Below are 18,908 nucleotides of genomic sequence, written 5' to 3'. Positions count from 1 at the left end.
TTATCTTTAATTTAATTTTTTATTTAACTTATCTTTAATTTAATTCTCCATTGTTATATTGACAGTTTTCAATTTTTCCTTAAGTATGTCTTGTGTGTTTTGAGGAAAAGCTTCATAATCTCATAATTCTTCGTAACCCCCTATTGGGGCTTTCCCACAGCAGGTGCTCAATAAATGCTTCTTGATTATCTATCAGTAAGTGAAACATTCCCAAAGGGGTTGAAACTCAAGATTTAGTGCATGGTCATTAAGGAGCCATGGTGTTAACTGATGAATTGTGGAGTGACTTCATGCTGTGTAACATGAAGAAAAATATCTTCAACTAAGACAGCAGTTTACCCAACACCCATACAATGCTAATCAAGCTGTTCTCAATTCCCCTTCTGTGAGCTCCTGAACATATGGAGATAGTTAAACTGCTAGCACAGGGCAAGAAGAAACACAGCCACTGAGCCATGCAATAGCCAAAAATCCCACAACTCTCAGTGCAGCAACTGACAATGACCCAACTTATCACGTATGTTTGTATGAGGAACAGCTTACCAGTAATTTTTTCTGCTTGTGGTTGTCATGGTATCAATGTGTGTGTGTGCAGAAGTGCTGGGGGATATAGAAGCAATATAGCACAGCAGGAGGCACTGTGATGTAAAAATCAGAATAAGACATATAGGGATTTAAAATGCTGGTCATATGATTTACTTGCATTTTGTGACCTGGGAAAAATTACTAAAATTGTTTGAACATCAACTTCCTTGTCTGGAAAATGGGTATAAGTATATTCAGCTCCTAAGATTATTTTTAAAGAGTAGAAAAGATATATTGCATGGAAACTGTGTCGGCTAGTACACTGGATAGTTTACGATAACTAATATTTGAATTTTTATTAATTGTATTGGATGGGGAAAATAAAAGCCAAGAGAATACAAATATTAAGGGAAAGGTGTTTACTAATAAAAAGTTGCATGGGAGAATTGCTCTTCCTGTGGGTGAAGAACTCCTTCAGCCAAGGTTGGGTCTGGTTAGATTAAAAAACATTATGAAAACCTTTTTGGAATTGCTTTTTGAAGCAATTGGAATTGCTACTACAATTCTTTGTTTTGCTAATTGCAAGGGAAACCTACCATGGATGAAAGCAAAGAATATGCCTCTATTTCTGCCTTCTTGGACTTGGGAGTCTCTGAACCTTTTCCATTCATTCATACACTCACCCATGTATTCAAGAAACATTTGGGCCCTTCTATCAATACATAGATGTGAAAGGTATTGCAGTTTGACCTACCTGCAGTATTTTTGGTGTAAATGAATTCAAATGGTCTAAATGAATTTAAATGAATTCAAAGTTCAGCCTGATGCTCAGTACATAGTAGGAATTTATCACATAATTATTGAATGAATAGATGATTTTGTAAGAACAGATTCTGCTGAGACAAGTAAATAAATGGGTGCTGTCTCGCAAGTCTGTGTGACTATGCTAGAGATTTCCATGGATATCTAGCATGGTGCTGTTAAAAGATGTATAACAGTAATTCACGTTGATTTATCTCTTTTCAGTTCATGTACTATTATACATTCTTTTTTCCCTTGGATCTGTCATCTCGCTTGCTATTTTATAGTGGATACAAGGCTTAGAAACAAAAAGCATGTACAGAATAGGTTATGAAGAAATCCCAGCATGGATAGTACATGGTGAAGGAGAAGAGGACCCTTGGCTTTGGGACTCAGTTTCTTCACTGAGTTACTACGTGAATTTCACGGAGTCCCTTCTATTCTGTGGGCATTATGTCTGCGATCTGAATAAGGAAATGAGGTTAGATCAACTCTAAGGCTTTTATCAGCTTTAACATTTTCAGTGACATTGAAATTCAAAGAATAGAAATATTGGAAAAGGCAGCCTCATGTTGAGCAAAGCGCCAGGCAGGCATGGTTCAGAGTCTAGCTGTTGTGACAGCTGTGTGACTTGGGGGTGAGTGGCTTAGAGAAACCTTAGAGCAACACTGTGGTGTAGTAAAGTCTGGGCTTAGGTGGGGTTCAGACCCCACTTTTGCCATTGTGTAACCCTGTTTACTGGGACAATTTATTTAACATCTCTTCACTTCCTTTACCTCAAATTTAAAGATCCACATAAGCCACAGAGTTGGGGCAAAGATTTTTAAAAAATGAATATTTGGAAAGCTGAGCAATATTTGATATATATTCAAATATATATATATATATATATATATATATATATATATATATACACACACTTCATATATGTAAATATATCCATATTTAAGAGCTAGCAATTATATTATGTAAGTATATATATGTCTGTGGATATGGTTTTGTATATAATGTATATTTGGTGAGGATAATAATGCACACACGGTCAGTATGTTGTTTTTTTGTAGGGTTTTTTCAAAGAATGTCTAGGCACTTGCTCATAATCATGGACCCATTTAAATGAGAGCTAAACATACATTAGACAAGAGCCTGGCAACTTTATGCGTCCCTGTTGTTTTTAGGGATTGGTGTAATTACAGAAGGCTTTACAGGAGGTGACAAGCGCTGGACTGTGGAGGACTGTTAAAATTCATAATACCATTCTCACTAGATATATAGCATATTCTTTTCTTGAAAGCAAACTGTATGTGGTAGACACTGTCCCAGGAATGGAATGAATAGGAGAAACCAAGTATCCACCCTTATTTAGAATATATTCCAGAAAAAGACATTGCCAACATAAAAATAAATAGTTTTGGTAGCAAAAATTTCTATAAGGTAAGTGAAGCAATGGTAGGGACTCATGACTGATGGGATGAAAAGAGATTTAGAAAACTGTCAGAGATAAAATATATAGAAACGGGAGACTCTTTTGAGTATTGCTTACAGGGAAGATGTTCTTAACACAGTAGTATAAAAAATTGAATAATACATGTTCCTTTGACTTATATTATTTTATAACCATTTTCCTTTGCCATTTAGCCTGAATCATAAATGCCTGTGGTCTCCTCATCCACAAGCTCTTTCTCTGTTTCAGATTCTCTGACATGTGGGTCATCCAAAATAGAGTGAATCCACACAGGATTGGGTCTACCCTGTGTCAGACAAGGGGGGCATATGGCAATTTTTATTTGAATCGATAGTTTATTTTAGGTTTATATAGGCAGAGCCATAGATGCTTGAAACACTTTTAGTTTTACACTTCCTGCCAGAATTTGGAAGTTTCAGGTATGGTGCCTGGTTCAGGACTTTGGGTGGGTGTGGTTTAATACATCCATCTTTCCATATTTGCAAATGACATATCAGATAAAGGGCTAGTGTCCAAAATCTATAAAGAACTTAGCAAACTCAACACCCAAAGAACAAATAATCCAATCAAGAAATGGGCAGAGGACATGAACAGACATTTCTGCAAAGAAGACATCCAGATGGCCAACAGACACATGAAAAAGTGCTCCATATCCCTCGGCATCAGGGAAATACAAATCAAAACCACCATGAGATATCACCTCACACCAGTCAGAATGGCTAAAATTAACAAGTCAGGAAATGACAGATGCTGGCGAGGATGCGGAGAAAGGGGAACCCTCCTACACTGTTGGTGGGAATGCAAGCTGGTGCAACCACTCTGGAAAACAGCATGGAGGTTCCTCAAAATGTTGAAAATAGAACTACCCTATGACCCAGCAATTGCACTGCTGGGTATTTACCCTAAAGATACAAACGTAGTGATCCAAAGGGGCACGTGCACCCCAATGTTTATAGCAGCAATGTCTACAATAGCCACACTATGGAAAGAACCTAGATGTCCATCAACCGACGAATGGATAAAGAAGATGTGGTATATATACACAATGGAATACTATGCAGCCATCAAAAGAAATGAAATCTTGCCATTTGTGATGACATGGATGGAACTAGAGGGTATCATGCTTAGTGAAATAAGTCAATCGGAGAAAGACAACTATCATATGATCTCCCTGATATGAGGGATAGGAGATGCAACATGGGGGGTGAAGGGGGTAGGAGAAGAATAAATGAAACAAGATGGGATTGGGAGGGAGACAAACCATAAGTGACTCTTAATCTCACAAAACAAACTGAGGGTTGATGGGGGGAGGGGGGTTGGGAGAGGGGGGGTGGGGTTATGGATATTGGGGAGGGTATGTGCTATGGTGAGTGCTGTGAAGTGTGTAAACCTGGCGATTCGCAGACCTGTACCCCTGGGGATAAAAATATATGTTTATAAAAAATAAAATTAAAAAAAAAATCTATCTTTCCTTCTCTCTGTCTTTGACCATGTGAGCATTAGCACAAGAAAGTCTTGTGAATCTAGGGAGGGGAACTGAAACGGTTGGGAAATGAAGCCAGGAGGTGAGCTTTGATGCTGTGCCTATCCCACCTTGCTCCTCAAGCGACTTCAGATGGGGTGCACATGAACGCTGTGGAGACCCACTGTCAAAGAGTTAGTGATGCGCAGAAACCGAGGTACTCTCAAACCAGAACAGCTACAGAACATCTGGCACCAGCTTTGCACTTTCTTTTAATTCTTTTAAGATCGGGGGTATAGGAAGAGGAACACAGAGCTATTTAGAAGTCCTCATGATAGGGAAATGGAGACAGGTTGGGGATGGGGAACAGCAGTTGCTTTTCATGGAGGAATGAATGAGAACTCATTGTCCTGCGAATTTCTGCATGCTAGACATCACACACTCTTACAAGCTTTATCTCAAAACAAAACTGAACAATGTTACTACTTAAATTCAAACAAAGTTTTCCATGTACGAAGATCCTACGTTGTTCCTCATTGTTATTGTAACAAATCTCTTTTTTAGATATATAGTGGTTTAAAACGTGAGTTCTGGATCAGGATTGGTGGAATCCAATCCTAACTTCACTACATTTTTGATATGTGATTTTGATGAATGTCTTTCTTTCTGTGCCATGTTGTTTCCATTTCTAAAATTAGAATAAAGATAGTATTGACTAACCTGGAACGATTCAGCAAGTACTATAATAAGCGTAAAGCACTGAAACTAGGCCAGCGGCTGGCACGTAGCAAGTGTGCAGTAAATGCCAGCTGGTATTATTACTCTGCTATTACAGTCCAGGAAAAGGTAGCTTTGGAAAATAAGTGTCTTATCCATGAATATACAGATAACAGTGGCAGTATAAGACATTCGACCTTGATTCATTTTTTTTTAAGATTTTATTTATTTATTTGTCAGAAAGAGAGAGAGAGCAAGTGCACAAGCAGGCAGAGTGGTAGGCAGAGGCAGAGAGAGAAGCAGGCTCCCCGCTGAGCAAGGAGCCCAATGTGGGGCTCAATCCCAGGACCCTGGGATCATGACTTGAGCCGAAGACAGAGGCTTAACCCACTGAGCCACGTAGGCGTCCCTCATTCTCTCTCTCTTTTTTTTTTTTTTTTTTAACTCACATTGCATTTAATGCCCTGTGATTAACATGGAGGAGAAAGATGAAAGACCTAGTGCTTGCTCTTAAGACAATTTCCTGGTCTCTTCTTCTTTGGAGTAGAAGTGAACCCATGTCATAAGAAGCAATGGGCAAAAAAAGAGTGTTGGCCTGTATCTTAGCATTTAGTAGTCTTTACCCAAGAAATTCAGAAAGTATTCACTGAATACATTCAAAAGTATTTAACAACTTTTTCAAAAGATCTTCAAAAAGTTCACACTAAGTGATGAATAAAATAGCATTAGGTGATAGGCTTTGATTTTGTGAACTAGCAAATTCCAAAATATCTCATCAACGTGTGATAAAGAATAATAATAGTATCCTGGGTTTTTTTGCAAGCTGGAGGTCCGTGACTAGACTAGCAAGTAGAGGGGCTAGTTTGGAATGGTACTCACCACAAAGTTTATTTTCTATAGATAACTCTCCTGTCGGTTAGAAACATACTGATTGCCAATTAATATCCTTAGACTTGGAACAAGAGGTCAACTTTGGGACTCACAGACTTAACTGAGTTTTACCTTTGTAAAGGGACGGAGCTGCGAGAGCTTAGAATTTTCCCCTTCCGGCCAAATGCAAATTCTCTGTGTGCAACAATGACATCACCTCCTTCTCCCTCTTTCTCTTCCTTTTTCCTCCAGCTCCGAATCCTTCTGTACCTTCTCCTCTTCCTCCCCTTCTTCTCCTTCTCTCCCTCTTCCACCTCTTCCTCCCTCCCGGTTCTTTTCCTCCTTCTTTTTACAACTCTTATTATCTCCATGGATGCTCCAATGTCTTGGAGATAAAGGATTTTGCTATTCCTTTATCCTCAGGACAGCATTCATATGCAAGTACTCAGATGACATTCCCATTTGTATGGATTTATTTCACAGGAGAAAGAGGTTTACCTAACTTTTAGTCATTGTTAACAATTCAGCTCAGATTGGTTATCCCAGAAAGCCATTTCGGAAGACACCCTTCAGTGAAGTTCCTTCTTCCCCATTCTTCACAGAGAAGTGTGTGGTGAAGTAAACACAGTATCCAAATCCCACCTCTACGAGTTCAAATCATGGATTTTCCCCCTTGGTCAAGATACTTAACCTCTCTGGCCTCACGTTATTTATCTAAAAAGTAACCAGTGAATGACAACAATGATAGTTCCCTCAGAGGAGATATATATATTCAAGATGCTGAACAGATATAAATATATTATTTTATTATATATACCATACTGATGTTTATATAGTCAGTTACATATCTGTATCACTTTCTTAAGTTAGAGCTTTTAGAGCAGTGTTGGCCAACTGAACTATAACGCAAGCCAAAAATTAGGGCCCTATATAAAATATTAATTTTTCTAGTCACCATATTTAAAAAAGTAAAAGAAATAGGTCAATTAATTTAATAGGACAATTTGATAACACCATAGACCCAACATATTATTTCAAAAAGTAATCAAAATAAACAATATGAACAATTAACATTTAATTCTAGAAATTATATTAAATTTTAGAAATTAGATTGTTCTAGAAATCCAGTGTCCATTATACTTTCAGCACATTTTAGTATGGACGTGCCACATTTCAAATGCTCAGTCTTCACACGCACCTAGTGGTTACTGTATTACACACACAGTACCTACCATGTGTACACGTGTATGTAAACACAAGTCTAGAAGACAGGGAGCATTCCATTCCATTCCTTTGTACTGCCAGTGCAGAAAAAGAGGTCTTCTGGTATAGAAGTACTTAAATACATATTTTTAATAATATATTGAAATAATAAAGCATAAGAATAGAACATTTCATAAATATTAAGGATATGAACATATTTAAATGAGAAAATGTACTACTTTGTGATTGACATATTAACTTATCCTCTCCATTGACAGAAATGAGCATTCTGGTGCAGATATAACATTTTCCAGTAGAGGGCAGAGATCTAACCTGTAACTAGACAGTGACTGCTTAATGGTGCACGATAGGTTTTTTTCAGTTTGGTAGAACCATTCATACCTAAACTTTAGAAAGGGAAAACCAATGTGATTTCTCACAAGGAAATGCTGTCATTGCACTGATGGCCCAGACAACTTTGTCAATGGGCATACAGGGGAGGAATAGAGCAGTATTTCTTTCTCTTTCTGGTTTAAGTTGTCTTGATAAATGCCTAATTATTTAATAAATGGACTTCTTTATGTAAGGTTTACAAACCCCAAAAGGATAGCAGTTCACATAGGAAGTTGATAAGTCAGCCCACATCCTTTTTTTAGGGATCCTTTTTTAAAGAGATCATTTCATTTATTGTTCTTAAACTCCATAAATATTTTGACATAAACCTTCTTGTCAGTGCCTCTGTATTGGCAAAGAATTTCTCAATCTCACTGCTTCCTCCTATTTCTTCCCTCTTTTTATTGTTCTTTGGCATTCCTTGTAAAATCGCACAGAGGAAAGTGAAAAATACATGGGATTCATATTTTAAAGTTCCAAGACTTTTCTTGAACAAGCATGCCAGAACTCACGCATTCACATGAGTGTTGCCTCCCAGTATAGTCCTTTTAGATTTTACTTAATTCTCATCATATTTCTGATGAGATATATTTTTATATTTTAAGAATTTACTTAATTCTCATCATATTGCTCTAGTAAAGATATTGCTGTGACTCCTAATGGCACTGATTTCAGACAGATTTTAAGCAACTCCAAAATACCAGTGATTTAATGAACACAGTTTGTCTTCTTTTTGAAATACTGCATTATTTTGTTAACGACACACATTCATTCACAACACTAGAGTGTGGATAACTTTTGCCTACTTTCAAAATAATATTCACCTATAAATAAAATGACTTTTCAAAGGTATTAAGGTAGTTCCTAAAAGATGGTGAGAAATGGTAGTATTAGAATAAACCTTCAGGGGCTGCCTGGGTGGCTCAGTGGGTTAAGCCTCTGCCTTCAGCTCAGGTCATGATCTCAGGGTCCTGGGATCGAGTCCTGCATCAGGCTCTCTGCTAGGCAAGGAGCCTGCTTCCTCCTCTCTCTCTCTCTCTACTTGTGATCTCTCTCTCTGTCAAATAAATAAAATCTTTAAAAAAAAAAAAAAGAATAAACCTTCAGTCTCCCAAAGGAACTATTCTGAATACGCCTTGCTTACATTTCATGTGTCACTATACAAAATTTAGACTCACCTTTAACTTCCAGTTACAGGAAGAGGCTCTGAAGATAACCATATTTGCAACTCGATACTGTCTCTGACAAAACCTATGAAAATTATGACACAGACAATGCAATAAACCATAATATCTTGTACATCATTAGCACACAATTTTTACATTGCTCATAATAGTAGACCTTGCTAGACTGTGAGGTCTTACGGCAAGACTGAGTTCACCTCAATCTAGTCTGAAATCCTTTCCAGCCTGACTCAGTAAAGATGGTCTATATTTACCTCTACCCATTCTACTTTCTACCCAAGCTAGAGCTTATTTTCTGTGTATTTCTTGCTCAACACAGTCCAAATCCATTGACTAAACACTCACTCTGACAGTGGGGACTCCAAACATGAATCTGATACTGTTATTGAGGACATGAGCTTAAAATTGGTTAGAGAACCAGACACTTGAATGGTTCATTTTAATTTCTCATAGTCAGTGTTATGGTGGAGAGATGCAGTAGTTTTGATTATTATTGATTATATATGCGCTAAAGGGCAAGTACTGATAACACGAGGTGTCTGGATGGAGTTGAGCTCCTGGTTGGGCCTTACAGAGAAGTGGGGCGTGTAACAGATCTTAGTCACCAAGGAGAAAAGAACTCATGTGATTTCCCAGAGTTTTCTCAGTTTGGATTGATGTGCATTTTTGAAAAAGCCTTGTGTCTCTGAAAATTGCTCTTTCTCCCAGTCCCAAGTTCTTTTGAACAGTTTAAATTGCCAAGTAATTCCATATTTTATTCATTGAACACTCTGTCTGTGTCTTCTTCTTTCCCCCCATCCTACCACACATGGTTCTGTTTACCTCATTTACATGCCCGGATCCTATGTTCATCTAGTGCACAAAGATTCTTACAAATGAACATTGACCCCTGTAGACCTTTAACCTTTATAGACTACATACATCAGTATACAAATGGCATTCTCTGTATGGGAAAAGAATATTAAAGTCATTTTCTGGCTGTTTGGGTATGAGTGTATCCTTTAAACCCAGAGATGCAAATAGTCCTCTCTCTATACATGCTTTGGCTAAAGCCAAAAATGACCAAAAGAAATTACAAATATTACAAGTGTTCCTTGTGAGACATTAAAACACATCTAATTCAGGGCACATGGGAGGCTCAGTTGGTTGAGGGCTGGGCTCTTGATTTCCACTCAGGTCATGATCTCAAGGTCCTGGGATTGAGCCCCATATTGGGCTCCGTGCTAAGCAGGGAGTCCTTGAGGATTTCTCTCCCTCTCCGCTTCCCCTGCTCATGCTCACTCGCTCTCTCAAATAAATAAATCTTTTAAAAAATAAAGATAAAATGGCTTCCAAAGAAATGTACCTAATTCATAACTTCAGCAACGTACACAACACCTGAGACTCACTTATAACCCTCCTGACAACATCTATACTCAATATTTCTTTTTCCAGTAAAAGCAACTTTTATTCTATCTCCCACTCTGGCTCTTCTCCCCCACCACCTACATGGTATATAGACTGACTTAACCTTCCATCTACTGTCCTGCTCTTTCTCCAGCCTTCTCTGCTTTTACTCTGACAGCATGCACCATAAAAGAATAAGAGTTTGCCTAACCAAGATCGAATCTTCGGGCTTAAGAAGAGGGTTTGTGTGTTAGCAATAAGAGAAGCCTCTTTTGAGGACTAGCATAGTCAAAAAGTTTGCAAATACTCCCATATTATTAATTTATTTCTTTATACGTGCATATTTATAGCTCTTGCACACAATAGATGAAACATTTTCTTAATCCAAAGTAAACTGAATCTAAGTTCTTCAAGTAAACCGTTGATTTTATGGTGGTTTTACATTAATAAACTCAGTGTAACTAGGTCTTATATTTTATTTACAGGTCCCATTGCCATAAATTGATGTCCAAAGGCTTAGAATCTTGTTTTTATTAAAATTAAAATCTGATGTTCTAGGAATGGGAGTTGTTAGATGTGGCTTTGCCCCCAACAATGCTTTCCAAATAATCTGTTGCAAATGTTGAAACAGGGTACCAGGGAGTAGTGTTCTGTAAGATTTTGGGCAATACAGATCTGTGTCTGAATAACAAAACAGGACAATGGCATCTACTGCTGGCTCCTACAGTCTTTAAGCTTTCTGATCTTCAGAAAGGGCTCTGGCTGTGTTTCAAGTTAGAAAGATCCAGAAGGAAGAAAAACAAGTCTTCTTGTTGGCTTGAACTTTGGTTTGTTTTCTAGGAAATGTGTTGTGTTATTTCATATTTTGTTTCATTTTTTTCCCTGTATTTCCAAAACAATTATACTAGAGTTTAAACCACAATTTGATGGTAATCTTGTGCTTATTTCTTTTGTTTTATGTGTATCATGTCTGTGTCCCTTATGGTTTCTATGATACAGAGAAAGAACTTTGTCTCCCTCTTGTTTAGCAGTGGTCCTAGATATACAGTGACTCTTCAGAAAATGTACGAAGTTGGAAAATTCTCAGGGAAGTAAACTAGAATGAATTGAGGGATTCCCATATTCTAGGTATCGTGCCAGATGTTCCAGTGCATTGTTCTTTACTGAAACCTCACAACAATGCAGTGTGATTCTTTTATTCTTATTTTTTGAAATGAAGGTCTTCATACTCAGAGAGGCTATTTTTTATTTGCCTGCTATTCTACCACTAGTAAGTAGCGCATTTGAGATTTCTGCATTTTTTCTGGTTTACTTTTTTTTTTTTAAGATTTTATTTATTTGACAGACAGAGATCACAAGTAGGCAGAGAGGCAGGCAGAGAGAGAGAGAGAGGAGGAAGCAGGCTCCCCGCGAAGCAGAGAGCCCGATGCAAGACTCGATCCCAGGGCCCCGAGACCATGACCTGAGCCGAAGGCAGAGGCTTAACCCACTGAGCAACCCAGGCACCCTATGTTTTACTTTTAATTTCATAAAATACTTTGTCCATGTTGGTGTATTTATGAAAACATCTATTTACTTTAAAAAATGTTGGAATTGGTTGAGCACAGATATGAACTTCTTTTTTTTTCAATCACTGTGCTCACACCTGCTGTGTCATTTTCCCCCTCTTTGTCTGATGGGGTCTCAGGCAGTCACAGCTGGCCAACCTCATCTTCAGTTTCAGATGAAACTCTGAAGTTCCAAATTTCTCCACCTTCCAGGTCAGACTGACCTTCAACTTCCACGGTTGAAGGGGGGAAAAGGAAGTCTGCTCTGTGCTTTGTCTCCCGGCCCTCTGCTCTTTTGCTCTTCCTGTCCTCCTTCGACCCCAGAGATGCTTCTGAATTCTCCAGGTTTGGGAAAGTGAAAATGGTTCATGAAAGGAATGGATTGGTTTTGTTCTACCTTCACTATTAAATGCCTTCTGTGAGGCAGATGCCAAAGATTCAGATGTCAGTGAAGGCTGCAATATGGAATAGTTTGTTAGATGGTTTTATTGTAAAGAAAGACCTCATTAATGTGGCTTTTTATTTAGAAAAGTCTGGAAAGTGAATGTGAGATGACCCAATGGAGAAATGAATTATAGCAGTAAGAGAGGAAAGCAATGAAGGAGAATTTCAATGGAGAAGACATTCAGAAAATTAGAATTGGTGAAAACACTCAAGTGAACTGAAAACAAAAAAAGATTTATGAGATCCGTGTAAGCATACTGATACAAATAAAATGGAGAAGACATGTGAAGTCAGTTCTGGGTTGACAAAAGCGATAAAGGAGATACAGACTGAAAGACCATCTGTCTTTCATTTCCCAAGTACATGTTGATTGAAATTCTCATTCACAACATATGATGATTTGATGCAGGGTTCTGTAATTGCTCAGGCTCTATAAAGAGTTCTGGAATCAAGAAACAATAGGCAAACTCACAATGGGGCTTGTGTGTTGAAGGGTAAGGAAGGAATATAAAGAAAAATAATGAATACGTGCTTTCATTTAGAAAAAAATACAGTAAGTTTAACAAACCTATGAGAATTTTGTTTGTGAAGAGAGTTTCCCTCTTTCCATCACATTGAAGTTTAGGTAACGAATCCTCTGAGAGCATCAGCATGTCAATTGCTTATTGTGTTGTGGCTTATTGTGTGGTCTACTTGCCTGTTGGAATCACATGAAAACTTTTATCTCTGATCATATTTATTCAAAAACTATTCTTGATTGGCTTCAGGTTTCACTGTAAGTGTTCACAGGAACATCAGCAGTATTTTTCTAGTACTTTTAAAGCACATTATGAAACATTACATTTTTTTCTCTTCTTTTTTTTTCTTTTATTGGGAGGGGGAGGGGCAGAGGGAAAGGAAGAGAGAGAATTTTAAGCAGGTTCCACATCCAGTGCTGAACCTGACATGGGGCTCAATCTCATAACCCCAAGATCATGACCTGAGCTGATATCAAGAGTCAGGCACTTAAGTGAACCACCAATGTACCCCTGAAATATTATATATCTATAAAACTCTTTATAACAGACTGTCTGTTTAGGTACCTGAGCCTATGGTGGCAGAAAGGATTACAAACTACAGTGTGATTATATTGCATTGATCTTATTTTTTAAACTATCCAGATTGGAATATATCATAATTTTTGGATTATCAATCCTCAGTCTTAGTTAAGTCTCAATAACAATCATCATCATCATCATCATCATCACCAGAATCCATTGACTTTTTTCTCTAAGAGTGCAAATAGGATATCAGTTGCCTAAAACATGAAATACTCATTTGGAGACATTCTTTCTCTCTCTCTCTCACTCTGTCTCTCCCACACTCTACTCTTCCCACATACACTCTTACACAAGTTCACATTCACACTCCACTGTCCACATCTCTATAATTGCTAGATAGGGATTGTCTTCTCCCACAATATAACAATCTTTAGGAAATGTCCTAAATAAGAAAGCCTTTCCAAAGTCATATATTTGAAAACAATTATACATTCTCAATGCTGATACAGTAACAAAGTTAAGTCACAAAGTGGGGCAATAGGGATGCGCTGGTCCTGATAAAGGAGGAAGGGGATCTATACCAAAAGAGTTGAAGAACCCAGCCAGCATGCACTGGCAGGAGCTGGGAGAGGATGATAGGAGTAGATTCTGAAGATGTTTAATCAAAAGATGGGAACATAAAGTTGAATAAGGGAGAGTTTATCAATTTAAGAACATTCTCCTGATATACAGAATTTAACACCATAGCAAAAATAACAGGTAATATCTTCTGATGACTCCTAGAATGGAGAGAACTATGGCCAGAATTGCTGTGCCAGATGAGGGAAGATGGTATTAATAGTCTCCAAGATGTGGACATGCTTAAGTGGATATTCCACACAAGGCTAGAGAACTCACCAGAGGACTATGTTCTGTGGGAAGACAAAGAGGATACACCACTTATAATAAAAATGCACTGATGAGGGGGACACCAAAATAATTTAGAAGTTCAATGGTAACCCTGGATTAATAACAGGTGATGCTGTTTTAGAACTGGGTTCTTTAATACAGGACAGTTGATAAACCCCAAAACAATAGAGGCCAGATGGTTTTGCTTATCTGTCAGAAGCCAGGTAGACAATGTCAGATGGATGGGAGGGATGTCTGACTCTGAAGGGCTATAAAGATAGTTTAGAATAGAATAGAATAGAATAGAATAGAATAGAATAGAATAGAAGAATAGAATAGAATAGAGTCACCCATAAAGGGGTGACCAACAAGGTTACTACTCAATATAAGCAATCATAAGAGAACAGAGAGGGATGATCAGAATAAAGGCAATGGCCCTAATAAAAACCAGGCCCTTTGCCCAGTTTTTGGAACTGAGTCTGTTTTTGGACTCAAAACCAAATGACTGAAAGAGAAATTGGATCTATTACTACGGAAGGATTTGGTAAACTCAAGTCTTGACTTAATTCTCATTCTGTTCTCTGGTGTTTAGTGTTCTCCCTTGGCCCTAGATTGTGCCTTCTGGAAGGTCCTTACCTGTCCATTATTCTCCATGATGACTCTGGAAGATGGGGTTGGGATCACATCCTAATAGAGCTGTATACCACTTCCGAAGTCCAAAGTAACAAAGTTAAGTCACTGTGAGGCAGTAGGGATGTGCTGGTCCCGATAAGGCAGGAAGGGGATTCTATACCAAATTTCCAGTTGGTGCAAGCATGGAGCTTGAAAGTTGATTTAAGTCTTTACACATTTTAAAATTTTTACCCTAAGCTCATTTTCAAGGGCAATATAATGCCTATGAAAGTTTATAGTAAGTTTCCATTTATTTACAAATTTATATGCTAGTAATCATACTGATGTCCTTTTTTCTTTTTTCCTTATTATTTTATTTATTCTCAAATCTGCTCTCTTTTCTTCCTTTTCCTTATGATTCTCTTTCAAATTAATGATGACTATTTTGAAGTTCCTTGAAATAATATGCTTTGGTAGAAAGGCTACATAGCTAAGCTTTTATTCATCTCAGGATTGAATGTTAATGAGACTTTTTAATTCTAATCCTTTTATAGGCTTATATCTGGTCACTCCCAGTACGGTAGATAGAAAAATGTTCTCTCCTCCCCAAAGATGTCTGTGTCCCAGAAACTATAAATATGTTATGTGATATAGCAAAATAGACTGCAAATGTGATTAAATTAAGATCTTGAGATGGAAAGATTGTCCTGGATTGTCTAGGATATTTCATTGTGCCCAGTGAAATTACAGGGGTCCTTTCCTTATAAGGAGGCATCAGAATCAGGGTCAGAGAAGATTTGCCATCAGAAGCAGAAGTTGGAATGATATGAGGATAGGAGAGATGGGCAGCCCCTAAGTGCTAAAATATTGGGGGTCTTTTAGCCCACTACTACTTCTTAACCCTTTGGCCTGGCAATGACGTATCACAGTTTCATTCATATTCAATGGGCAGTACTAGTCACATGCCACCCAGGGAAGTAAGAACAGACCAAGAGTTGTAGAACCATGGCCAGAAAGAAGAGTGAATAGATTTTGATGAACACGTAGAAGTTCCTGTTACAGTCAGATGAGGTCTTCTTCTGGAAGTGGTTTTCATGCTGCACTCTGAATCTCAGTAGGAAACAACCAGGTTAACAGGAAGTAGACTGCTTGATATTAATGAAGCACTTAATAAATATAGATTAAATAAATGCATGGATGGAAGAGAAGTCACTGAGCAGAAATGAGCATAGCAGTTTGAGAAACAGAAGATCCTGGTCGGTGAAATAAAGTGAATAAGGTAAAAAGTGTTTGATGGTGAGGATAAAATATAGGCAGGGGCCAAATCATGCTCGATTTTTGTAGATTCTGTTAGTTTTTAAGTTAGTTATATGTGTGACGAATTTCACAGAAGGATGGTAATGGTGGGAGGATACCAGTGATTTGCATGATTGGGTGTGAGACAATGATTTCCCTAGGGTGTGAGACAATGAACAGACAGAGGTACAATAAAATAAGACAAATTTGAGATTTTGTCATAGTATTTTTGATAGGAAAAGTGGTAATTACATTTTAATTTAAAGAAACCAAGATGAAATTTGTGATATGTTTAGGAATTTGTTTCTCCTATTGGAGCCATTATCTCCTCCAGTTTGAAATCATACACCGAAGCACATGCACACCACACACACACACACACACACACACCCCAAAGAACTTTCTTTTCATCGCTATCATTGATTTTAAAAAAATTACTTAATACTTTTGGTCCAAAGGAACACCTGCTAATGGAAACATAAACGTGGAAAATGTACATTAAATTTAAACACAGAAGGGTAGAGTGACTTCAGGTAGACTGGGCACCTATATGTGAGCTGACTGAATTATAATGTGTTGAGAAGAATTCCAAGACAAATTTGAGGCAGAAAGAGCGCCATGACCGACCCTTTCTGTCAACTATGGGCACAGAGAAAAAGGAGAGGTGACCTATGTGCCATATGTATGTGTTAACATTCTAGCAATGAGGCAAAAAGTCATTATTTCCACTCTGCCTCCATTTTCAGATCTTTCTTTGGACTGGGGAAAGCAGGAAAGCACAAGAAAAGAAGGAACATGCCAAGAGGGGCCACTCAGGCGCTTGCCACAGCTGTCTCACAACAGGGAATTATAAAGGAAACATTAGCATAAGAGGGATACAGTATATGTCTCGTGATTGCAAAACCATACTGAATTCCCTGTTCATTTGAGTCATGTTTCACATCTGGTCCATATGTGTAAATGGGAATCTCAGAACTGCATTTTCATGAAGGAAGATAAAGATGCCAAATGCTTTGCAGAGACGATTTATTTGTTTGTGAGTAATACGCATGGAAATGTGACAAAAGGAAAGCTATGCCTGGAACTGGGATGTAGCACTAACAAGTGAGAGAAACACTTCCTTTGTAAGGAGGTATATAAGCAATTGAAAACTTTTACTCGATTTAGCATAAATTAATAACCGGAAACTGAAACAAAGCACAGATGACATAAAGTCCATCTAGAATCTTCTGGAAACCTTTCTTAAGACCCCGCCCCCCCAAAAAAAAGCCATAAAAGAAAGTAGAAATTGAAAATCTGAATTACTCAAAACATCTTGCTCAAATTCAGGAGGCTCCTTAATTCAATGCATATCTTAACTGAATCTACATGATGCCAAAGCATCCAGATTGCTGGATAATTAGAGATGAGGATAAGGAATAACTGATGAATGGTGGAATTTTTGACTTGTCATCCAGATGTTCTGACCCAATAATGAACGAATATTTTATTGCAGATGATAGTAATTTGGCTTCAACATCTTACATAAAAACCATCAACAAGATTACTATTGTATACAACAAATGTATACTTTTATAGCCTACCACTCATCCTTATAATTGTCAACGGTTCCGACATTTCCTCCTATGAGCATTTTGCTATTTTCATTGTTTTCTTGCTTTGAACAGGCAGGTGAAGCAAGACCATCCTCTTACTCAGCGGCCCTAGGGTGCACGTGTGAGTGTCCCAGAAGGGTCACAGGCTCTTGTAATGCACTTCTCACCAAAAATATCTCTAGCTCTGGCCAAATTGCTTGTTCTCATTGAACCTCAGTTTTCTTTTCTTATAAAGGCATTAGGATTAATAACAGTAACAGGAATACTCTGAGTATAATAGGAGAAACTGAACTAATAGAAAGTTGGCCAGAAATAGATTTAATTTTTCTTACATAATAAATAGTCTGGAGGTGAGTAGTCCTACATAGGGCTAATGACCCCATGACATCCTTACCGACGAAGGCTTCTTCCGTATTTGTGCTCCGCTACTCCTAGCTGCTTGCTTTTCAGCTCATGATCATACAATGGCAGACAGTATTAGTTCCAGACATTGGGTATACACCCAAGGTAGCAGCCGGAAGACAAATGGTACTGCTGGCTGTGCTGGCTCCTTACATTAGGAATACATAATTAAAAAAAAAATAAAGCCTTAATAGGCGTTGTCTCATGTATCGGTAACCAGAAATATGTAATATGGCCACCTCTGGCTGAAAAAAGGGAAGGTAAAAGCAAATATAGCCCTGGATACATTTTCACTCCCAACCCAAAGAGTGCTGTTAGCAAGGAGAAAATGGAGAATGACCAGTTCATAGGCATCTGTCTTTCCCAGGGATTCCAAAGGCCCCTTAGAGATTCCAAACTCTGTGATGCAAAGTGAGGATAGGTAAGGTTCAGGGAAATTGCCTAGCTGGTGTTAGGAAATCTTTGTCCAGTTCTTGTCACTATTTGGTGGGTTGCCCATAACTGAGAAGAACCCTTTGGATCTTCCCATTTATGATTACAAAATTTAACTTCTACCAACGCAAATTGCATGATTAAGAGAAGTAACTTAAAACAAGAAGTACAAGGATCGTTTCTAAGTTTTTGGAAAGATTATCACATTACTTCTAGGATTCATGGGCTTTGTGAGAAAATTCCTGCACAACTTTCAATTAAATTAACAGTTGTCAGGATGTTGCCTTTTTAATATGGTAGCCAGATGTATCATTTTAGTCTGATTGTACTCACTCTTTTTCTGCCTTTCTGAAAATGGATATAAATGTGGGTTTTTACTTTGCCAAATTCCTGTGTGTGTTGTGTGTATTTGTGTGTGTGTGTGTGTGTGTGTGTGTGTGTGTCTGATGGCCGAAGATAAAATCATGTTGCCATGGGATTCTGGAAGATGAGCATACAGAAACAAAACTTCGCTAGAGTTTTGGAAGGGTTCCAATACCTTTCCAGCTATTCTCCTCTGCTGAATTACTAGAATCAAAGAAGCTACAGGGACGTTTAAGGCATTCATCCATTCACTCAACAAATATTTATGAAACTCTTACATAGG

The sequence above is a fragment of the Lutra lutra genome, chromosome 4, assembly GCF_902655055.1.
Source record: "Lutra lutra chromosome 4, mLutLut1.2, whole genome shotgun sequence".
Lineage (NCBI taxonomy): Eukaryota > Metazoa > Chordata > Mammalia > Carnivora > Mustelidae > Lutra > Lutra lutra.
The sequence above is the reverse complement of the archived record's forward strand: the minus strand, read 5'-3'. Positions refer to the sequence as shown.